Genomic DNA, 24,384 nt, shown 5'->3' with positions numbered 1-24,384 from the left:
TCAGGGACTGGGTAAGAATTCGGATGAAACACGTAATTTGCCAGGAAAGGTGACATCTTAGTTGAGGTAGAGATGGAATTATTAAAAGCGAATTCAGCCATGGATAGATAAGAAGACCACTCATTTTGTTGATTGGAACAAAAACAGCGTATATACTGTTCGAGCCATTGATTGACTCGTTCCACTTGACCGTTCGTCTGAGGATGAAAAGAGGTTGAAAATCGGTGGTCCAGTTGTAGATGTGAACAGAGAGCCTTCCAAAAGCGGGAAGTAAACTGGGTGCCACGGTCTGAGGTTATGATTTTTGGAAGACCGTGTAGTCGCACAATATTATCTATGAATAATCGTGCAGTTTCAGCTGAAGTAGGTAATTTGTTAAAGGGTACAAAATGTGTCATCTTGGTTAATAAGTCCACAACCACAAAGATGGTGTTCATCTTATTAGAAATAGGTAGGTCGACAATGAAGCCAATTGACAAATGATGCCACGGCTGAGCTGGAACAGGAAGAGGCATGAGAAGTCCATATGGACGTTGTCTTGATGATTTGGAGGTGGCACAAATGAAGCAGGACTTTATGAAGGAGTTGACGGTTTGTGACATTTTTGGCCACCAATAGAATCTTGAGATATTCTTTAAGGTCTTTCTAGAGCTGGGATGTCCAGCAAGAGGGGTATCATGATGCAACTGTAGAATAATGTCCCTTAAACTTTTTGGAACATAAATGATGTCCTTGTAATAGAAAAGACCATCAGCTTTGGAATCGAGAACCTGTTGAGGTAGATCAGGATCAGAGGGAAGAGATTCTTTCAAAGCTTTTAGTAGATACGGTGTCAATCCAATGAATTTGTTAGATGAAATCATGGATGTCAGTTCAGCAGTCTGAGCAGGTCTTTCATCTTTCCTTGAGAGCGCATCTGCCTTTCCATTTTTAGTGGAAGGTCTATAGACAATGTGGAAATTGAATCTTGTGAAAAACAAGCTCCAACGTACCTGTCTGGAAGATAACGTTTTGTTTGTTTGTAAAAATTCCAAGTTCTTATGATCTGTGTATATGATTATGGGAAGAGTATTTCCTTCAAGCAGATGCCTCCAATGCTCCAATGCCCTTTTGATGGCCAGGAGCTCCTTTTCCCCAATTGGGTAGTTGATTTCTGATGAACTGAGTACCTTAGAAAAAAAAGCAATTGGATGCAATGGCTCTGTATAAGAAGATTTTTGTGAAAGAATCGCCCCCAAAGCGAAATCGGAAGAATCTACCTCCAAGATGTATTGAAGAGATGGGTCCAGAAACCGAAGTATTGGAGCCGAAGTGACCATGGATTTTAGGAGATCGAAAGCTTGAGCAGCCTCGGCATTCCATGAAAATCGAATTGTAGAGCTAGTGAGTTTCGTTAAAGGTTTTGCCAATTTAGAGAAATTTTTCACAAACTTCCTGTAATAATTGGCAAAGCCAAGAAATCTTTGAAGATCCTTTCTGGTTTTAGGATAAGCCCAATTTCTCACGGTCTCCACTTTATCATCTTGCATGCTTATACCGAGCGGGCTGATGTTATATCTCAGAAATGATATGGTGTTGGTGTGAAATTGGCACTTCTCGAGTTTAGCATACAAACGGTGTGTTCTTAATCTGGTCAAGACTTGTCTGACATGGGAGATGTGGTCATCATAGGTTTTTGAGTAGATGAGAATGTCATCGAGATAAATGACAATAAAGACATCCAACAGGTCTCTGAACACATCGTTGATAAAGTGTTGAAAAGTTCCAGGGGCATTGCAAAGCCCAAAAGGCATAACCAGGTACTCAAATAATCCGTACTTGGTACGGAAAGCGGTTAACCACTCATCCCCCTCACGTATTCTTACGAGATTGTATGCACCTCGAAGGTCCAGCTTCGTGAAAATCTTTGCCTCCCGGAGATGTTCTATTAATTCCGGAATGAGGGGGAGAGGGTAACGGTTTTTTATAGTCCGCTGGTTCAGATCTCTATATTCGATGATAGGGCGAAGGGAACCATCCTTGTTCTTCACAAAGAACATTCCAGCTCCCGCAGAGGAGGTAGAAGGACGTATGAATCCTTTGCGAAGGTTTTCTTCTAAATATCCTTTTAGATGTTCAAGCTCTGGAGCGGATAAGGGGTAAAGACGACCATAGGGAATCGAAGAGCCAGGTTTGATGTCGATGGGACAATCATAAACACGATGTGGAGGTAACGATTCAGCCTCTACTTTGCTGAAAACGTCAGCGAAATCTTGATATTCAGATGGGATGTGTTGTTCAGGAACAGTGGTTTCCAGGAGTGCCTGTGTGGAGTAGCAAGAAGTTTTACAATATGATGACTTAAAAGATACCTCAAGGGATTTCCAATCTACAGTAGGTTGATGTTTTTTAAACCAAGAAATGCCTAAAACAATGGGGAATAAAGGGGAAGGCAATACTTCGAATTCTATGTACTCAGAGTGACCACATGGTGTTACAAGCAATATAGGAATGGTTTCATGAGTGATAGGACCACTTGCTATAGATGAACCATCAATAACACAAATGGCAACTGGATTCTGCTTTAACACACAGGGTATTTTATTAGTATTTACAATAGCAGTGTTAATAAAGTTCCCATAAGCTCCGGTGTCGAGAATGGCACTATACTGCAGATGGCGTAGATCCCACTGTAAGGAGACAGAGAGTAAGCAATAAGTATTTGGAATATGCAAGTGATGACCAGCAGATAGTGCAAAAGACTTACTTTTCTTTGACTTCTGTAGTAAAGGACAATCCCTCACGGAGTGGGAAGGATTTGCACAGTACATGCATAGTAGTTTTTGTCTGCGTCTTGTCCTTTCTTTGGGGGTTAAAGGGCCCCTGGCTATACCTATCTCTATTGGTTCAGGTACAGATCTAGTGGTGGATGAAGGAGCAACATAGGCTTGAGTTTTTGGGTTATGCTCTGTGTGGAATTTTTCAGACCTTCTCTCATGTAGGCGCCGGTCTATTTGTATCACCAATCGCATTAATGAATCTAAGGTCTTTGGCAAGTCTGTGCGTGCTAACTCGTCCTTAATGTTATCAGCAAGTCGTAATCTAAACTGATTGCGTAATGCAATAGGGTTCCATTGAGAATCACGTGAGAATTGCTTGAATTCAGCAATATATTCTTCTACAACACACTTCCCTTGCTTCAGGGCACGCATAGCAGTTTCTGCTGACAGTTGGAAATCTATATCTAAGTAAAGTTCATCCATTTGATTGAAAAATTCTTCAAGGGAACCAAGAATAGGTTGATTCGTTTCAAAGAAAGCGTCTGCCCAAACTCTTGGCTCTCCTCTTAAGAATGATATAATAGTAAGGACTTTAACTCTCTCTGTACAATATGTTTTTGGCTTTAGAGTAAATAGTAATAGGCAGGCATTCTTAAATTGTCGGTAAGCCTTTCTGTTGCCAGAGAAAGGTTCAGGTAATGATACTACGGGCTCTGGGATAGGATCCGGTTGTTGTGGCCTAGTATTGATTGAATCTCTGATAATCCTTCTCAGAGACTGATTTTCCACTTCTAGATCCCTTAAAGTTTGTCCCATTTGATCCACTCTCTGCGATAAGGAATACACAAATTGTGGGAGGTCTACAGGATCTGATGCCATTGTGGCTTAGTAATTATGTTAGAATTGTGAAGGAGATGTTTAAAACCTTCTACTTAAATCCTAAGGTAAACCAGATCACAGTTGCAGACCTTAAATAGTTGTTTTGTTCCACTTGTAAGACAGCAACTACAATGGTGTTGATAGTTGCTTTGATTTAGCAAGTGAAGAGTTAATGCAGAGAGTAATGAAGCTGTAGAAATAACTTTACATCTACAAGTTTGCAAAGTTCGAGTAAAGAGTGGTTAAGGTGATAACACTCACAAGCAGGCTCTTTCGTATTGCATATTGTTAAGGTACCAAGGATAATGTTACCTTGAGTTGTGGAGCAGGTAACCTGCTTAGAAGCTGTGTATCGCTACACGCGATCAGGGTCTGACAGTCTGGAGAGGTGTGTATCACGCTGGAAGGAATCGGCGGGTGACGTCACCGTATCTCAGCTGATTTCGGCTCCGGACTTTGTTAGTGTGTATGCGTCTTCAAAGGCAACTTGTGTTTGTTACAAAATGGTACGTTTTTGATAGAAGGAACTTGAGCAAGCTTGATTGCAGAGTATTAAAATAACTTGTGAGTTATACCTTAAGCGGAGTGTGCTTGATATATGTGAAGGTTTGTAGTGGTGCAGCGGATCACGCTGAAAGTAGAGGAAGCTTGTTTGAAATATTCCTTTTTATGAGATGTAAAATTAATCAGGAAGAAATGAGTATTTACTGCAAATACTGTTAGGAATTTCTCAGAAACTTTGGTTTGAAATAATCCTCAGGAGATTGGAGCTTAGAGTGCAGGATGCTATCTCTAACAACATACAAAATTACTAAGCACTAGGAACAGGGCGTGAACAGGATATAAAGGGTTTGTGGGAGGAGAATAACCAGAACTGCAGGTAAGTAAGGTGAAACCTGACACCCTAACATAAGCCCCGAGTCTAAACACCCCTAATCTGCCGCTCCCGAAATTGCCGCCACCTACATAATGTTATTAACCCTATTCCGCCGCTCCTGGACCCCGCCGCCACCTAAATAAATTTATTAACCCCTAAACCTCTGGCCTCCCACATCACTACCACCAACTTGACCTATTTACCCCTAAACCCCCCACCCCCCACATTGCCATAAACTAAATTAAGCTATTAACCCCTAAACCTAAAAAGCCGCTAACTTTAAATTAAAATTACAACATCCCTATCTTCAAATAAATTTAAACTTAGCTGTAGAATTAAAAGGTTCAACTATTAATTAGCCTACCCTAACTATTATACTACACTTAAATTAAACTAGCAATCAATTAAGTAAATTACATATTAAAAATCCCTAACCCTACTCAAATTATTTAAATCTACTATTTAACCTTATTAAAAATTACTAAATTACAAAAAAAATAAACGCTAAGTTACAAAAAATAAAAAACAATAAATTATGAAAAACAAACAAACCACATTATCAAGAATAAAAACGAATTACACCTAATGTAATAGCCTTATCAAAATAAAAAAGCCCCCCAAAATAAAAGACCCCCTAGCCTACAATAAACTACCAATAGCCCTTAAAAGGGCCTTTTGTGGGGTATTGCCTCAAATAAATCAGCTCTTTTACATGTAAAAAAAAATGCAAACACCCTGCAACAGTAAAACCCACCAGCCAACCAACAAACCCCCCTAAATAAAAACCCTATCTAAAATAACCTAAGCTCCTCATTGCCCTGAAAAGGGCATTTGCATGGGCATTGCCCTTAAAAGGGTATTTAGCTATTTTACCTGCCCAGACCCTACTCTAAAAATAAAACCCACCCAAAAAACACTTAAATAAACACTAACCCCCTACGATCCACTTACAGTTCTTGAAGTCCCGCTTGAAGGATCCATCCAGCCGGCAAGAAGTCTTCATCCGGGTGGCAAGAAGTCTTCATCCGGGCGGCCTCTTCCATCTTCATCCAGCCAGCGAAGTCTTCATCCAGACGGCATCTTCTATCTTCATCCATCCGGTGCGGAGCGGGTCCATCCTGAAGACATCCAGCGTGGAGCTCCTCTTCAATACGGTCACGGTAAACTGGAATTTGAATGCAAGTGACGTCATCCAAAATGGCATCCCTTGCATTCCTATTGGTTGAAAGATTTCAATCAGCCAATAGGATTTAAGCTGCTAAAATCCTATTGGCTGTTCCAATCAGGGACTTCAAGAACTGTAAGTAGATTGTCGGGGGTTAGTGTTAGGTTTATTTAAGGTTTTTTTGGGTGGGTTTTATTTTTAGAGTAGGGTCTGGGCAGGTAAAAGAGCTAAATGCCCTTTTAAGGGCAATGCCCATACAAATGCCCTTTTCAGGGCAATGGGGAGCTTAGGTTATTTTAGATAGGGTTTTTATTTGGGGGGGGGTTGGTTGGTTGAGTTGTGGGTTTTACTGTTGGGGGTGTTTGTATTTTTTTTACAGGTAAAAAAATTTCTTTGGGGCAATGCCCCACAAAAGGCCCTTTAAAGGGCCATTGGTAGTTTATTGTAGGCTAGGGGCTTTTTATTTTGATAGGGCTATTAGATTAGGTGTAATTTGTTTTTATTTTTGGTAATGTGGTTTGATTGTTTTCGTAATTTAGTGTTTTTTATTTTTTGTAACTTAGCGTTTATTTTGTTGTTGTAATTTAGTCATTTTTAATAAGGTTAAATAGTAGATTTAAATAATTTGTGTAGGGTTAGGGTTTTTTAATATGTAATTTAGTTAATTTAATTGCTAGTTTAATTTAAGTGTAGAATAATAGTTAGGGTAGGTTAATTAATAGTTTAAAAATAATTTCTTTTAATTCTACAGCTAAGTTTAAATTTATGTAAAGATAGGGATGTTGTTATTTTAATTTAAAGTTAGCGGCTTGTTAGGTTTAGGGGTCAATAGCTTAATTTAGTTTATGGTGATGTGGGGGGCTGGCGGTTTAGGGGTTAATAGGTTTAGTTAGTGGTAGTGATGTGGGAGGCCAGCGGTTTAGGGGTTAATATGTTTATTTAGTGGTGGCAGGGTCCGGAAGCGGTGGGATAGGGGTTAATAACTTTATTTAGGTTGCGGCGGGGTGGGGGAGCGGCGGGATAGGAGTTAAACATTTTAGTATAGGGGCAGCGTATGATGTCGGCATTTATCGATGTCTGCCCGCACAATAATAAATCGGCCCCTAAAGGTAATTTGGAAAGTTGTTTAAATCTGTATGCTCTATCTGAATCATGAAAGAAAAATGTGGGTTTCATGTCCCTTTAAGTAATACACATAAAAGTTACTAGTTTGGAAATTATATAGTGAGTTATATATTCTTTTACCCCCTATTTTTCACAGAAAAGTAGCACTGTTTTTGTTATGAATCAATACATTATAAATTAAATATATATTTATATTTGTTACATTTTACATAGACATTTTGATTAAATTCTCCATAAATTAACTTTTCTTATTATTTATTTTCAAATAAATAATAAATTAAATTATCAAAAGTATTGCTAATTAAATTTAGCCTCTGCTTCACGTCACTCACCCCTTTACTGAAATACTGTGCATATTTACCAGTTTTTAATATCAGGATTAACTGCTCTGTAGAATGAACATTACCATTTTTTCTGCCTACCTCTGCCAACGCTCTCATTGTAGAAAAGGAGAATGTTTAAAGGTTCTTAGGTTGTGTCAAAGAAGAAATAATTAGGAATTTGTGTTTGTTTGTAGTAATAGAGTTGAAAGCGAGAAGCAAATGTTCGGGTAAGATATAAACAAACAAAAACACTGAACTTTATTGATGCTAAAACATTGCAATTATGTACAATATATGCAAGATTTATTTCCTTTTCTCTTATTTTTCTAATTACAACATAAAAAAAGTACACTGAGTTACAAATTATCATTATTTTGTCTCAGTTGTAAATTGAATAAAACCTAATACATAATGTTAAAAAAAAAACATTATTAAACTCGCTTAACAATTAACATTAGGCAGTATAAGCAACTGCCTAGGGCCATCTTCAATCAGAATGGTATTGTTGTGGATGGCCAATTTATATTGCTTTGCAATTCTTTGCAATGAGAAGCTTTACAAGAAAATGATTATATCTTTATGTTGAAATATTTCTTTATTTAATCACATCAGAAAAAGAAACAAGAATGACACATACTGGAGGCAGGACAAGTATCAAACAATCATCCTATTCTAGACATATACCAAATCTCTTGACATGAAAAAAAGAAGAACAATGCTTCCGGTTGAAGGATATCAAAGCCATCACAATGTCCATTTAAGTAAGTACCATAACTTAAGTCTGAGTAGCTTGGTGAGTTACTATCTCTTTATGAGTACCTAACTTTTCTTCTCCATTTTAGGTGAACGCAAGTGTACAACTCCTCCCTTCTCCTCATGAGTAAACACTATCTTCAGTGACAGGGCCACCCCAGCACAGGAGCCATTACCGGTCTCCCTGCCCTACGTCCTTTCTTGTAAATATAACTAACTTCTGTGATTTTAATATGACCAAAAAACAAGCTTTTTTTTTAACAAATAAAACAATTTATAACTTTTGTGGTCTTATTTTGTGGTGGTCATTGTAATTTAACTGAAGCTGATTAATTCCTTATCAAGGTGTGGGTGGGAAAACACATATCTTACCCTCATGGCCTCTAAAACTAAAATTTAAATCTATAAGGTATATCTGGAGAACAAAGCGATGTCACTCCCCTTCTAAAATGTATTACTTTCCCTATACTGCATAATCTAATAGAACCAGATCTTAGTAAACTGCTCTCTGGTTCATTTTATTGTGGCTGCTAATTCTGACATGCAATATATGTACTTAATTTTATTTAGAACCTCCTGCCACTCTGGGGCCCCCACCTTCCAACGTCTGGCAATGCAGATTCTAGTTGCTGTGCAAAGAGTTTTAATAAATGTATTGATTGCCCTGTTAAAAGGAGTCATCTTATGGTTGAGAAGAGCCTGAGTTGCATTTAGGGAGACAGGTTCTTGTAAAATCTTGCTTAGCAATCTCTGCAATTTATCCCATATCACCTTAACCTTAGGTCTGTCCCATCACATGTGTAGATAAGTTCCTACTTGTCCGCAGCCTCTATAACAAAACCTTGAGCTATCCCTAGTGAAGTGAGAAGTTCTCACCGGAGTGAGATACCATCTGAAAACAGTTTTAATACAGTTCTCCTTTAAATCAGCTCCTATAAAGCCTCTCCCTGAGTCATATAAAGTTTTGAGTCCATTCCTCTGTTGAAAGGTTTAGTCCAGTATCTGCTGTCCAACTTTCTATAAGTGGTGAGGTATCAGTAGTTTTTTCTCCCTGTAGGGCTAAATATATAGTGGAGATCATCTTTTTTTGTCTAATAGGGGTAGAGCATATGCGTTCAAGTGTGGTGCATGTTTGTGCAGGCCATGGGGAACAGTATGCATTTAAGGCTGAGGAGATCTGGAGGTACAGAAACCACTGCAGTTTCCCTGGCTGGATTCTCTCCTGCAACTGAGTGAATTTTCCCACCATCCAAAAAATCTGCCACTCTATATAACCCCTTGTTAATCCATTTTCCTATTTGTTGGTGTAAATCTGTATGCAAGAGGAACTTTAATGGGATAGCTCGTGATCTCAAGTGGAGCAGTGCGAGAGATCCCGTCAGGGACTTCCACAACCTAGCAGTCTTAGTAGTGACGGTGGAATTAAAATATTGTTTACCCTGTTTTGTGTAGTGTCCCACAGTACATCTGCAGGATTCTCGTAGCCCCCTATGTCCGCTTCTATTCTGTTGAGTCCTTTACTCAGTAAGGATGCCTGAGATAGTCTAGCAGCCTGGTAGTAGTCAGTCAAATTTGGATAACCCACTCCTCCCAACTGTCTGTGCAGTGTTAAAATGTGTGAGGCTATTCAGACCTGTCTATCTCCTCTTAAAGTAAAGGTAAAGTTTGCTGTATTGCAATGTAATACTTTACATTTCAGCACAAATGACTGGCACTTTCATTCATCAAAATTTCTAATTTTATTTTGAAACAGAGTTTTCGCCGTTTTTATTACTCATCTAACAACCATAAAATTCAACCCGTAATTTTTTTTTCACCTGTTGGTCACGTTTTTACATCAGCCAATTGATTTTCAAGCCGTTAGGTGGCCATCATTTTACGCCATCCCTCTCTTCTACGCTATGCGCATGCATTATCATTGTTACCTCTTCTTGGAAAGCCAAGAGGGCCCCGTTTCACGCATGCTTACTGCAAAAAATTTTTTAACAAAGCATTATGTAGCAGGCTTATTTATACAAACAACAACAATATTGAAGATGAAACAAAGACTGTGATTGCTGCATGTGCAGTGTTGATCGGCGAAGAGATTTTGCGCATGGACCACTCTATACGTCATAAGCTCATAAATCAGGAAATGGCTCATGGGAGGAGTTTGTAACAGAACGGTAGGGAAAATAAAAGAACTTTATTATTGAAATAGGTAGTTTCACAGAAAAGTTAGTGACTGTATATTTTACAAGGTGCTAAATTGAATAGTGCTTACAGAATAATCTAACTTTACCTTCACTTTAAGTAGGTATTATTTCTGAATTGGGAACAGCAATCGGTAAAGCTCTGAATAGGTATAAAATAGGTATAAAATCTGAGGAAGAACATTAATTTTAATGGCAGATAACCTACCATACCAGGAGAATCGATACGATCTCCATTTTTTCAAGTCCTTATTGATTGCTTTAAGTAATGGGACCTAGTTCAAAACATATAGGTTCGTATAGGTGTCAGCTATCTTAACTGGTATGTTGTGGCAGTGCTAGAGGAAGAGCTTCACATTTATTTAAATTGATCTTATAACCAGAAATCAGGGAAAAGTCATGCAAAATTTGGTAAAAGTTTGGGAGGGATATTAATGGCTTAGTCAGGGTTAATAGAACATGGTCCGCGAAGAGCGAAAGCTTATGCTCTAAGTTTTTCAATTAAGCCCCTGATATATCTGGGGTATTCCTGATGCAGGCAGCAAGTGGTTCAATGCAAAGAGCAAACACTAACGGTGAGAGAGGGCAGCCCTGTCACGTACCATTCAGGATGTCAATGTTTCTTGACTGCAAACCAGCAGCCCTAACGGCAGCTGTTGGGGTGGAATAGATGCCCCTCAGAGCTTTCATGAAATTCCTGTCAAAGCCCATTTCATGCAAAACAGTTTCCATATACCCCAAGTCAACCCTGTCAAACGCCTTCTCTGCATCCAAAGAGAGGAGAACCTAGCGCAGTGAAGGGGGTAAGTCATGCAGCGTTGGGCAGCAAATTTAAATATATATGTATATGAATATATACATATATATTTATGTGTTTATATGTGTATATACACATATTAGCACATAAATATATATGTATATAAGCATATATATTTACAGGGAACACACAGTCCCCATAGACCGCAATGTAAAGGCACCCCACACCTGCTCACTTTAACCCCTCATAACTGCTTCTTGCAGAAAAAAATTTAAAATATAAAATTGCTACATTTTTTATTAATAACTAAACTACACTGTATTTTGGGGACAATTGGGGTACATTTTGTAAATTAATCAGAGATCTGATCTTTGGTTAATTTTCAGAGAGCTAATTGCTACCACGAGCTTGCAAGAGCAATCACCAGCCACATGTAATGGCTGGTTATTTATCACTTGCAGTAAATAGGGAAATTTTACCATTTACGGGCACGTGATAAATTAGAGCTCCACTTGTAATCTAGTCCATAAATGTGCTGAAAAATCAGCTTGTGATTGACCTATATCTCGAGGCATTGGCAGTAGAAAACTAAGCCTTAATAGTGAAATGGTTTAGTGCCGGTTAGGAAAAACTTTACTGTAGTGTATCTTATCATGATATAGCATGTTTGCAAAATGTTTCAGTGCTGTTATGGCTGTATTTTGGTTCAGTATTGCAGCTCGATATATTTGATTTAATCTATGATGCAATTGTGATGTCCTGTATAATTGATTTTGTAATGTATCACATGTAATACATCAGAATTTTCATATTAAATTTTTTTTAGCCAATCTTAGGTGATGGCTTTATTTAATAAACTATTGAAGTCTATTAAAAGATCGGTATCAACTAAAAAAGTTAAAATTATATAACATAAAAATATAATTAAACACATGAACAAATATGATTAAGAAATTTAAAGGCTTGGAAATCTTAGTATTGTTTCAAGAAATTTCACTAATTACTATAAAAGGACATTAAATACATAGCACATTTTAAAGACATAATTGAAGTTATTTCCTGTCTCCCTCTAGTCATGGATGCCACTATGTTTAAGTCTAGTTTATACTGCATTCCACTTCTGACGTGTTTGCACATGTGACCAGCTCTGATACCAGATTGGATGCACCCATAATTAAAGGCAGATGCATGAAATGCATTTAATGTTTAATGTCCCTTTAACAATTTTTTGCCATTCAGTATATAATAAATTGCTCTCCTTATTTAACATAGAGATTCAGTTTTAGCTTAATTGCATTCTATTATGGCATTATGTTAACAAAGAACCAGATGACAAAAAAAAACTGTCAGGGGAGACTGCAAGTGTCATATTCATACTGCAAATGGCAATTAAGATAATAACCACATTAGTTCTCCTTGCCTGAGGTTAAACCAGCATTTATGGCATTTTCTTGGAGACATATTGAAATGTATCTCAGTTTTTTATGTTTCTGCAGAAGTTACTACCAGCTTCTTCTTTTATTGCCTAAAATACTGAAATATTCACTTAATCTCCATGAAATTTCATTTGTTCCTGAACGATGTTGAACTACAGGAAGAAGCTTAAAGACTTTCCTATCAGATATAAAGTAGCAACTTCTGTCTAAATCATACAGAGACCAATTACACTTTAAACAGCAGTGGCTCTTACTGAGCTTCTTAATGCAAAAATTTCAAATATTGACATAAATGTATATTAAACCAGTCAACCATTGAATACAAAAGTCCTTATGGGGGCTCTTAAAAAGAAATCTGTTAACCTTCTATAAACTCTTTGGTTGTAAGTTGCTAGGACATGTACTGATAAGAAAATTCAAATATTCTTTCTGTATTTGCATGTATATATCATCAATTAAGTCATGGTTTGCAAAAGATCTGCATACAAAGGGCTCCATTTATTATTTTAAAATATTTTTATTGAAATAACATCACATAGCATAATAATGAACATACACATTTTAGTACATCAATGGGCCATAGACTACTACAGCTAGTTGGTTAACTTTATCAAATTGTCCATCTCCTGTGTTTTGCTGTATATGTATCTGTGAATTGAGATACAAGATCAAAATGTCCAAACAGTTATACATCGTGCTTCATAGTATGATCTTGTCTCAAGTATCATAACATAGCCTCTAGCTCGACGTATCAAGGAGACCATTAGCTAGAGATGTCTTTTATATGACTATCTAAACAAATAACAAGTCAACAAGTTAAACGGTATCAACAATTTAAAAAAAAAAAAAGCAAAAAGCGAAAATAAAAAATAACTATTGGTCACTTTGAAAATTAATTATATGTGTCATTGTTAATGAGTATAGCTGATATTAACGTTATCGGTAAGGAGGAGGGGGGTAGATGACAACTCCTAAGGCATATCTGTGTTTATTCAATATAGATTTCTCCCTGATTGGGTAGTCTGTCTTTGCATCTGTCTGTGTTAGACCATAGTGATGATCATTGATCATTCTGCATTAACTAGTAGAACCAAATTTTGTGATATGTCTCCATTGTCCCTAGGTATAGTGCTGCAGTTTCATGGAGTCTATGAGTCATTTTAAACTTATCCAATATTTCCTGCCATGACGGTGTCCCTTCCTTCCAATGTCTGCAGTGGCGTCACTAGGGTTGGTGTCACCCGGTGCGGTAAGTTATGGTGTCACCCCCCCTCTCCCCAGAAAGCAGACACACACAAACACAAAATCACACACATACAAACACTCAGACACACACACACAAAAAAACACTCTGGAACACACACACAAAAACACTCTGGCACACACACACAAAAACACTCTGACACACACACAAAAACACACACACAAAATATGTAAACTGCATTAACTATAAAGCTCATGCCTACTAGAGCTGCTCCCTGGCTCAGAAGAGCATCAAATGAAAGATAAACAGAGCACTCTAAAAATAAATCACTAAAGAAAAGGTTTAGACGCAAACTATGAAAATTCTGCTCTCTGACTCTGTTCCAAGTCTGTCAGTGCTTGCCGCTTCTTATGGCCAATCACCTCTGCAATCTGCCCACCCCCAGATCCCCGCCCGCCCTCCCCTCCTACCTCTTCAGTGTGCACTTAGTGTACCGTAACCGTACCGGTCTGGTGGGCATCATAGGTGGCTCCTTCACTTTAGAGACAGTGTCAGACAGTCATGCGGTCAGGTGCCAGGCATCCCCCTCACGATTTCCTGGTTCCCGTTTAGAGAGACAGCACAGCAGTGAGTGACTCCACTGCTCCACACGTCACTGAGCAGTGAGCACAGATAGGCAGGCCGGTTTAGGCTAGCAGCGCAACTTCGTAAGCCCCATGGCACGCCCACAACATTCATAGTGAAATTGGGCAGGGGAGGAGCAAAGTACAAACAAGCAAAAGCAGCCGGGAAAATTATTTGTGGAAATTGCAGCGCTGGCTCAAGGGGCAAAAAAATGATACAACTTCCCCAGTCCCACTAATGTTCACAAATGCTGGCACCTCTAATAAAAAAAAAATATATGCATCTCTACATTGTATTTCTTTGAATTTTAATAAAATTAAAAAAAAAAAAAAAAAATTTTTTTGGTGGTGTCACCCCCTGGAGGGTGTCACCCGGGTGCGGCCCGCACCCCCCGCACCCCCTAATGACGCCACTGAATGTCTGGCAATACATATTCTTGTGTCAGTGCAAAGTATTCTAATAAAAGTATTGATGTGGTTATGGAAGTTTGAGATTGGTGTGTTCAAAAGTCCCTGGGACATAGTCAATGTGATTTGCTCGTTTAATAGTGTACTAAGGTAGCTAGATAAGGTTGACCAAATCTGAGCGACTTTGTGGCATTCCCACCACATATGTGCATACGTTCCTAGTGTATTACATCCTCTATAGCAATTTCTGGTTTTTGCCTCTGTGAAGTGGGATGTTTTTATTGGGGTTAAATACCACCGAAAGATGGTTTTAAAGCTATTTTCCCTTAAATCTGCATTAATTAAACCCCTGCAGGAGGAGTAAAATAGGTTGTGCCACTCCTGTTACTCCAATATAACACCCATATCAGCTTCCCATTTAAGCATAATTGACGATTTTTCAACACTTGTCGGGGACTGTAGTGCTATGTACAGTTGTGAGATAGTGTGTTTCAGCCTGGTGTTGGTGCTACAAATTCTTTCCAAAGGGGTACTAATGTGATACTGTACTTTGGGCAAAAATTTGCCCAAATCAGTGATGATCTGTAAATATAAATACCATCGTAGGGGGTCAGGAGCCAATCGGTCTTGCATTTGTGTGAAAGTTAGAGGTCTATTATGTGTTATCAAATCCCCCACCCGATAAAGTCCCTTATTTTCCCATTTGTCCACTTGTTTTCTGTATTCAGTTGGGATAAGATATTTGAGTAAACAAAGAAATGTTCCAGCCTCCAATAGTTTAAAAGACCTTTATTCTCTCATAAGCTAGGGTCTTAAGTAAAAAATACGTTTCAGGCCTGCTATAGGCCCTGAGTCATGTATACTTAAAATACACAGGTTCATCATTTAAATACCCTACACCTGTTCATTTTTTCACCTGTTCTCACATGATTTTTTTATTGTTACAACGATGCCATCTAGTGGATAGCCAAATTGTATGTTACTTTTTCCAATTGAACATTCCAAATAATCACATGAGAAAAGTTCAAAAATAGCAAACATTGTTTGAAGATAAAACCATATGTACAAAAATAAAATAGAAGAAATATTGCACGTAGTCAGCAGATCACAATTTTTCCATAAATGGTAGTTGCATACTAATTCATTCTGGAGTTATCTTATTTAATTTCAAAAATTGCAATTTTATACAGGTTATTTCTCATGGTGTAGATATCAATTTCCCTGCTCAACCCTCTTGGATAGGTATTAATTTCTCTACTCATCCCCCTTAGATAAGATTTTCCTATTTCTTTAAATACATGTATGCAACTTTTGTACATCTCCATTGCACCACTCAGCCCATTAAAATGGGTAATGCAAAAAATATGTATTTTTTCAAGAAAAAAACAAAAAAGATGGTATAATGTACGTATCTATATCATATTACTTAGCCCATTAGAAAGGGGGTTATATATAAATTCCTAGAGATGTATTTGGAGAAACAGATATTTAATAAAATAGACTCCAATCAAAGTCTTTATTCATACCTTTAGGTATTAGACTTTCCAATTTGTATATCCAAAACATCTCTCTTGTTTTTAATATATGTTCTCTGTTACCTCCCCTTCTTGGTCTATCAATTTGCTCTATTATTTGAAATCTGAGCTGGCTGATGTTATGACCCATAGAGAGGAAGTGAGAGGAAACAGGGGCCTCTTTGTTTTTGCATCTGATGTTAGACTTATGCTCTGTTATCCTCTCCCTTACCTCTCTACAGGTCTCGCCCAAGTAAATTAGTCCACATAGACAATACAATAACATGATCTACAAGTTAGATATTTATTAATTTTATATTTCTTGCCATTTATGGGGTGATAAAAGTGTTCACCTTTAATCATTGAACTGCAGTTACTACAGTTTAAACAGGGATAACATCCATCCCTCCTTGGGCCTATAGTCCTCTGTAAATTTACGGCTAGATTTAGAGTTTTGTCGGTAAGGACCCGCGTAGCTAACGCCGGCTTTTTTCTGGCCGCACCATAAAAATAACTCTGGTATTGAGAGTCCACATAAAGGCTGCGTTAGGCTCCAAAAAGGAGCGTAGAGCATATTTAACGCAGCTTCAACTCTCGATACCAGAGTTGCTTACGGACGCGGCCAGCCTCAAAAACGTGCTCGTGCACGATTCCCCCATAGGAAACAATGGGGCTGTTTGAGCTGAAAAAAAACCTAACACCTGCAAAAAAACCGCGTTCAGCTCCTAACGCAGCCCCATTGTTTGCTATGCGGAAAAACTTCCTACGTCTGCACCTAACACTCTAACATGTACCCCGAGTCTAAACACCCCTAACCTTACACTTATTAACCTCTAATCTGCCGCCCCGCTATCGCTGACCCCTGCATATTATTTTTAACCCCTAATCTGCCGCTCCGTAAACCGCCGCTACTTACATTATCCTTATGTACCCCTAATCTGCTGCCCCTAACACCGCCGACCCCTATATTATATTTATTAACCCCTAATCTGCCCCCCACAACGTCGCCTCCACCTGCCTACACTTATTAACCCCTAATCTGCTGAGCGGACCGCACCGCTATCATAATAAAGTTATTAACCCCTAATCCGCCTCACTAACCCTATAATAAATAGTATTAACCCCTAATCTGCCCTCCCTAACATCGCCGACACCTAACTTCAATTATTAACCCCTAATCTGCTGACCGGAGCTCACCGCTATTCTAATAAATGTATTAACCCCTAAAGCTAAGTCTAACCCTAACACTAACACCCCCCTAACTTAAATATAATTTTAATCTAACGAAATTAATTAACTCTTATTAAATAAATTATTCCTATTTAAAGCTAAATACTTACCTGTAAAATAAATCCTAATATAGCTACAATATAAATTATAATTATATTATAGCTATTTTAGGATTAATATTTATTTTACAGGTAACTTTGTATTTATTTTAACCAGGTACAATAGCTATTAAATAGTTAAGAACTATTTAATAGTTACCTAGTTAAAATAATTACAACATTACCTGTAAAATAAATCCTAACCTAAGTTACAATTAAACCTAACACTATACTATCATTAAATTAATTAAATAAAATACCTACAATTACCTACAATTAAACCTAACACTACACTATCAATAAATTAATTAAATACAATATCTACAAATAACTACAATGAAATAAACTAACTAAAGTACAAAAAATAAAAAAGAACTAAGTTACAAAAAATAAAAAAAATATCTACAAACATAAGAAAAATATTACAACAATTTTAAACTAATTACACCTACTCTAAGCCCCCTAATAAAATAACAAAGACCCCCAAAATAACAAAATGCCCTACCCTATTCTAAATTACTAAAGTTCAAATTTCTTTTACCTTACCAGCCCTGAACAGGGCCCTTTGCGGGGCATGCCCCAAGAAGTTCAGCTCTTTTGCCTGTAAAAAAACATACAATACCCCCACCCCAACATTACAACCCACCACCCACATACCCCTAATCTAACCCAAACCCCCCTTAAATAAACCTAACACTAAGCCCCTGAAGATCTTCCTACCTTATCTTCACCATACCAGGTTCACCGATCCGTCCTGAAGAGCTCCTCCGATGTCCTGATCCAAGCCCAAGCGGGGGGCTGAAGAGGTCCATGATCCGGCTGAAGTCTTCATCCAAGCGGGAGCTGAAGAGGTCCATGATCCGGATGAAGTCTTCATCCAAGCGGGAGCTGAAGAGGTCCATGATCCGGATGAAGTCTTCTATCAACTGCATCTTCAATCTTCTTTCTTCGGGAGCCATCATCTTCCATCCGACGCGGAACATCCTCTTCTCCCGACGCCTACTAGCCGAATGAAGGTTCCTTTAAGGGACGTCATCCAAGATGGCGTCCCTCGAATTCCGATTGGCTGATAGGATTCTATCAGCCAATCGGAATTAAGGTAGGAAAATTCTGATTTGCTTCATAAACCTGTGTATCTCTCAATTATCTGTTGATCTCATCTATATAGTCAGACCTGTTCAAAATTACAATGGCCCCGCCTTTATCGGCCTCCTTTATGATGATATCTTTGTTTTCTTTTAGAGGCAAAATTGATAACTTGTCTTTTTTGTTCTGTTTCTTATTTTTTTGTACAAGTTTTCTTTTCTTTTCCCTCTTAAGTAAGTTGTTAACTTCCCTCTGCACAAGACTAATATATGTGGCTTCACTATGTGTAGTTGTTGGTGAGAAAGTGCTCTTTTTAGATAAACCAAAGTGTTTAATATTGTTAAATTTCATTTTATTATCAACTGTGCTAGTGCTCAATTCATTTATGTTCTCCCTCTGCATGGAGAAATAAATCTTAAGTTTCAATTTCCTAAAGAACCTTTGTAGGTCCTGTTGTATCACAAACTCATCACAATAGTTCTCCAGGCAGTAGGACAATCCCTTATTTAGAGCTGTCTCCTGCTCTTTAGTTAAATCAGTATTAGACAAATTAAAAACTAACGGCTAGATTTAGAGTTTTGTCGATAACGACCCGCGTAGCTAAAGCTGGCTTTCCCCCCCCCCGCACCTTTTAAATACCGCTGGTATTTAGAGTTCACAGAAGGGCTGCGTTAGGCTCCAAAAAGGGAGCATAGAGCATAATTTACCGCCACTGCAACTCTCAATACCAGCGGTGCTTACGGACGCGGCGAGCTTCAAAAACGTGATCGTGCATGATTTACCCATAGGAAACAATGGGGCAGTTTGAGCTGAAAAAAATACAAAAAAGCAGCGTTAAGCTCCTAACGCAGCTCCATTGTTTCCTATGGGGAAACACTTCCTAAGTCTGCACACTAACATGAACCTCGAGTCTAAACACCCCTAACCTTACACTTATTAACCCCTAATCTGCCGCCCCCCCTATCGCTGACCCCTGCATATTTTTTTTAACTCCTAATCTGCCGCTCCGTACACCGCCACAACCTACATTATCCCTATGTACCCCTAATCTGCTGCCCCTAACACCGCCGACCCCTATATTATATTTATTAACCCCTAATCTGCCGTCCCCAACATCGCCTCCACCTACCTACAGTTATTAACCCCTAATCTGCCGACCGGACCTCGCCGCTACTCTAATAAATGTATTAACCCCTAAAGCTAAGTCTAACCCTAACACCCCCCCTAAATTAAATATAATTTAAATCTAACAAAATAAATTAACTCTTATTAAATTAATTATTCCTATTTAAAGCTAAATACTTACCTGTAAAATAAATCCTAATATAGCTACAATATAAATTATAATTATATTGTAGCTATTTTAGAATTAATATTTATTTTACAGGCAACTTTGTATTTATTTTAACCAGGTACAATAGCTATTAAATAGTTATTAACTATTTAATAGTTACCTAGTTAAAATAATTACAAAATTACCTGTAAAATAAATCCTAACCTAAGTTACAATTAAACCTAACACTACACTATCAATAAATTAATTAAATAAAATACCTACAATTATCTACAATTAAACCTAACACTACACTATCAATAAATTAATTAAATACAATACCTACAAATAAATACAATTAAATAAACTAACTAAAGTACAAAAAATAAAAAAGAACTAAGTTACAAAAAATAAAAAAATATTTACAAACATTAGAAAAATATTACAACAATTTTAAGCTAATTACACCTACTCTAAGCACCCTAATAAAATAACAAAGCCCCCCAAAATAAGAAAACGCCCTACCCTATTCTAAAATAAAAATAGAAAATCTCTTTTACCTTACAAGCCCTTAAAAGGGCCTTTTGCGGGGCATGCCCCAAAGAATTCAGCTCTTTTGCCTGGAAAAAAAACATACAATACCCCCCCAACATTACAACCCACCACCCACATACCCCTAATCTAACCCAAACCCCTCTTAAATAAACCTAACACTAAGCCCCTGAAGATCTTCCTACCTTATCTTCACCACGCCGGGTATCACCGATCGGTCCAGGCTCTGATGTCTTGATCCAAGCCCAAGCGGGGGCTGAAGACATCCATCCTCCGGCTGAAGTCTTGATCCAAGCCCAAGCGGGGGCTGAAGACATCCATCCTCCGGCTGAAGTCTTGATCCAAGCGGTGGCTGAAAAAGTCCATCATCGGGCAGAAGTCTTCATCCTATCCGGGCAGAAGAGGAGATCCGGACTGGTAGACATCTTCATCCAAGCGGCATCTTCTATCTTCTTCCATCCGACGACGAGCGGCTCCATCTTCAAGACCTCCGGCGCGGATCCATCCTCTTCTTCCGACATCCTAAAACAGAATGAAGGTTCCTTTAAGGGACGTCATCCAAGATGGCGTCCCTCGAATTCCGATTGGCTGACAGGATTCTATCAGCCAATCATAATTAAGGTAGAAAAAATCTGATTGGCTGATTGAATCAGCCAATCAGATTCAAGTTCAATCTGATTGGCTAATTGGATCAGCCAATCAGATTGAGCTTGCATTCTATTGGCTGATCGGTATGTATTTAATTAATTTATTGATAGTGTAGTGTTAAGTTTAATTGTAGGTATTTTATTTAATTAATTTATTGATAGTGTAGTGTTAGGTTTAATTGTAACTTAGGTTAGGATTTATTTTACAGGTAATTTTGTAATTATTTTAACTAGGTAACTATTAAATAGTTATTAACTATTTAATAGCTATTGTACCTGGTTAAAATAAATACAAAGTTGCCTGTAAAATAAATATTAATCCTAAAATAGCTACAATATAATTATAATTTATATTGTAGCTATATTAGGATTTATTTTACAGGTAAGTATTTAGCTTTAAATAGGAATAATTTATTTAATAAGAGTTAATTTATTTTGTTAGATTTAAATTATATTTAATTTAGGGGGGTGTTAGGGTTAGGGTTAGACTTAGCTTTAGGGGTTAATACATTTATTAGAGTAGCGGCGAGGTCCGGTCGGCAGATTAGGCGTTAATACTTGAAGTTAGGTGTCGGTGATGTTAGGGAGGGCAGATTAGGGGTTAATACTATTTATTATAGGGTAAGTGAGGCGGGAGTGATGCGGATTATGGGTTAATAACTTTATTATAGTAGCGGTGAGGTCCGGTCGGCAGATTAGCCGTTAATAATTGTAGGTAGGTGGAGGCAACGTTGGGGGCGGCAGATTAGGGGTTAATAAATATAATATAGGGGTCGGTGGTGTTAGGGGCAGCAGATTAGGGGTACATATGGATAACGTAGGTTGCGGCGGTGTACGGAGCGGCAGATTAGTGGTTAAGAAAAATATGCAGGGGTCAGCGATAGCGGGGGCGGCAGATTAGGGGTTAAAAGGTGTGGGGGGAAAAAAAGCCAGCGTTAGCTATGCGGGTTGTTACCGACAAAACTCTAAATCTAGCCGTTTGTTAACAGAAATATGGCAGTGTAGAGTCAAAGGGGCCTAGTAATCAAGCCGTCAACCTCAAATACGCTGGAATTCCGCAGCGTATTTGTGGCGAGGCTGATTCGCCTTAGTTATCAAAGGCTCGAGACCGGCAAAAGTAGAATTTTGTGACGTAAACTTCGATCCGCCGGACTCAGTCCGACACAGATCGATTCTTACGTCACTCCAGATGTTCCGCACACAAGTGCGGCACAATCTCACTACTTTTGCTAGTTATCAAAAAACTAGCAGGTACGCTCGGCACTTTTACGGCCCAGCGTACCTGGTTTTCAAAGCGCCAGCCTGGAGGCGGCGGATCCCATAGGAATCAATGGGAGTCTGACCATAGCGAAAGTACAAGTTCGCTGCTGACAGACATCCCATTGATTCCTATGGTAGCTGTCTACACCTAACACCCTAACATGTACCCTGAGTCTAAACACCGCTAATCTGACCCCCCCTACACCGCCGCAACTACATAAAGTTATTACCCCCTAAACCGCCGCTCCCGGAGCCCACCGCAAGCTACTCTATACATATTAACCCCTAAACCGCCGCTCCCGGAGCCCACCGCAACTATAATAAATGTATTAACCCCTAAACCGCCGCTCCCTGAACCCGCCGCAACCTATATTAAATGTATTAACCCCTATCCTGCCCCCCCTACACCGTTGCCACCTATAATAAATTTATTAACCCCTAATCTGCCCCCCCTACACCGTCGCCACCTATAATAAATTTATTAACCCCTATCCTGCACCCCACTACGCCGCCGCCACTGTAATAAAATTATTAACCCCTAAACCTAAGTCTAACCCTAACCCTAACGCCCCCCTAACTTAAATATTAATTAAATAAATCTAAATAAATTAACTCTTATTAACTAAATGAATCCTATTTAAAACTAAATACTTACCTTTAAAATAAACCCTAATATAGCTACAATATAAATAATAATTATATTCTAGCTATCTTAGGATTTATATTTATTTTACAGGTAACTTACAATTTATTTTAACCATGTACAATAACTATTAAATAGTTATTAACTATTTAATAGCTTACCTAGCTAAAATAAAGAGAAATGTACCTGTGAAATAAATCCTAACCTAAGTTACAATTACACCTAACACTACACTATACTTTAATAAATTATTCCTATTTAAGAATAAATACTTACCTGTAAAATAAACCCTAAGATAGCTACAATATAATTAATAATTATATTATAGCTATCTTAGGATTTATATTTATTTTACAGGTAACTTTGTATTTATTTTAGCTAGTTAGAATAGTTATTAAATAGTTATTAACTATTTAATAACTACCTAGCTAAAAGAAATACAAAATTACCTGTAAAATAAATCCTAACCTAAGTTACAATTAAACCTAATACTACACTATCATTAAATTAACTAAATAAACTACCTACAAATAACTACAATTAAATACAATTACATAAACTAACTAAAGTACAAAAAATAAAAAAAAGCTAAGTTACAAAAAATAAAAAATTAAGTTACAAACATGTTAAAAATATGACAACAATTTTAAGCTACTTACACCTAATCTAAGCCCCCTAATAAAATAACAAACCCCCCCAAAATAAAAAAAATCCCTACCCTATTCTAAATTAAATAAATTTCAAAGCTGTTTTACCTTACCAGCCCTTAAAAGGGCCATTTGTGGGGGCATGCCCCAAAAAGTTCAGCTCTTTTGCCTGTTAAAGAAAAATACAACCCCCCCCAACATTAAAACCCACCACCCACATACCCCTAATCTAACCCAAACCCCCCTTACAAAAACCTAACACTAATCCCCTGAAGATCATCCTACCTTGAGTCGTCTTCACTCAGCCGAGCCACCGATGGAACTGAAGAGGACATCCGGAGCGGAAGAAGTTAATCCTCCAAGCGGCGCTGAAGAAATCTTCCATCCGATGAAGTCATCATCCAGGCGGCGCTGAAGAAGTCTTCGATCCGGCCGATGTCATCTTCAAAGAGGCGCTGAAGAGGTCTTCTATCCGGGCGAAGTCATCTTCCAAGCCGGGTCTTGAATCTTCCTTCCGCCGACGCGGAACCACCTTCTTCACCGACGGACTACGACGAATGACGGCTCCTTTAAGGGACGTCATCCAAGATGGCGTCCCCTCAATTCCGATTGGCTGATAGGATTCTATCAGCCAATCGGAATTAAGGTAGGAAAAATCTGATTGGCTGATGGAATCAGCCAATCAGATTCAAGTTCAATCCGATTGGCTGATCCAATCAGCCAATCAGATTGAGCTCGCATTCGGAACAGCCAATAGAATGCGAGCTCAATCTGATTGGCTGATTCCATCAGCCAATCAGATTTTTCCTACCTTAATTCCGATTGGCTGATAGAATCCTATCAGCCAATCGGAATTGAGGGGACGCCATCTTGGATGACGTCCCTTAAAGGAGCCGTCATTCGTCGTAGTCCGTCGGTGAAGAAGGTGGTTCC

Source organism: Bombina bombina, chromosome 2 (genome assembly GCF_027579735.1).
Source record: "Bombina bombina isolate aBomBom1 chromosome 2, aBomBom1.pri, whole genome shotgun sequence".
NCBI classification, from domain to species: domain Eukaryota; kingdom Metazoa; phylum Chordata; class Amphibia; order Anura; family Bombinatoridae; genus Bombina; species Bombina bombina.
The sequence above is the reverse complement of the archived record's forward strand: the minus strand, read 5'-3'. Positions refer to the sequence as shown.